This window comes from Camelus bactrianus, chromosome 12 (assembly GCF_048773025.1).
Source record: "Camelus bactrianus isolate YW-2024 breed Bactrian camel chromosome 12, ASM4877302v1, whole genome shotgun sequence".
Classification (NCBI taxonomy): Eukaryota; Metazoa; Chordata; class Mammalia; order Artiodactyla; family Camelidae; genus Camelus; species Camelus bactrianus.
Window position 1 is genome coordinate 6,752,485 of NC_133550.1, and position 1,459 is coordinate 6,753,943.

A 1,459-nucleotide genomic window follows, 5' to 3' on the forward strand; every position below is an offset into this window, starting at 1 on the left:
AAGTCCCCATTACAAGGCAGTCCTGTTGAGAAACTGTATATCGGACATAAGAGTTATGTTTTTGTATTTAATATCTTTGTAAATATGCTTTCTAGTCACAGAATTACAGGCGCGAAATTCATAATAGATACTGATTGCCTATAAATGTCTCTCAGTAAGATGTCAAAGGCACTGCTGTGTTAACAAACTGATTATTAAGTAAAAGGACAAAGTGCGCCAGAGTTGGTTTGCTAGGATATTTCATTCAGGTTCCAAAGCTAGGTTCTTATGACATTTCTTTCTTCAGGTGGAATCACTCCTGACTTGGCAGGAGGCAGTGATGAGAAATCATACAGCAGTAACAACATTCATCCTGCTGGGATTAACAGATGACCCAAAACTACAAGTTCTGCTTTTTCTATTTTTGTTCCTCACCTACATGTTGAGTGTGGCTGGGAACCTCATCATTATCACCCTGACACTTTTGGATTCCCATCTTCAAACTCCCATGTATTTTTTCCTCTGAAATTTCTCTGTCTTAGAAGTCTCATTCACCACGGTCTGTATTCCCAGATTCCTGTATACTCTGACAACTGGAGATAATACTGTTACCTATAATGCTTGTGCCACCCAATTCTTTTTTGTTGTCCTCTTTGGAGCAACCGAATTTTTTCTCCTGGCCGCTGTGTCCTATGACCGCTACGTGGCCATCTATGAGCCCCTGCACGACATGACCACCATGAACAGGGTCTGCACGGCACCCGTTCTGTGCTGTTGGTTTGCGGACCTGTTGATTGTCCTCTCGCCTCTGGGCGTGGGCCTCTGGCTGGAATTCTGCGACTCGAATGTGATTGATCATTCTGGCTGTGATGCATCATCACAGATAACCTGCTCAGACACTGTGCTGATAGAACTGTCTTGAGTTTGGCGGTGCTGACACTCATTATGACCTTAGCGTGTGTAGTCCTCTTCTACACGTACATCATCAGGACCATTCTAAGATTCCCTTCTGCCCAACAAAGGAAAAAGGCCTTTTCCACTGGCTCCTCCCACATGACTGTGGTTTCCATCACCTACGGCAGCTGCATCTTCATCTACATCAAACCTTCCACAAAGGAAGGAGTGGCCATCAACAAAGTGGTGTCTGCTCACCACTTCAGTTGCCCCTTTGCTGAATCCATTCATTTATACCCTTTGAAACAAACAAGGGAAAGAAACCTTCAAAGACACAGTAAAATGGACTGTGTTTCTCACAAAGAGGTGACACTATTGCTGTTTTTTTGAGACTGACTTAAAATTAAACCTGAATAACCCAGGAGCAACATTCATGAATTTGCCAAATAAATAGTTTCTTCCGATTCTGTAGATTAATCAAGCGAACCCTCTCCCAGGAATTTTCTTTTATAATCCAAACGCCAAAATCAAGCTCCTTCTTTCAAGTTTATTTTATTCAAAATGTTTTTTTTCCCATTAATACATG

The 1,459-nt window shown here is 42.1% G+C and overlaps 1 pseudogene; it reads left to right on the forward strand.

Annotated features, from left to right (window-relative positions):
* The first annotated feature begins 319 nt into the window (after positions 1–319).
* Positions 320–1,243, forward strand: LOC105062154 (olfactory receptor 6C2-like; annotated as a pseudogene).
* Positions 1,244–1,459: the final 216 nt, after the last annotated feature.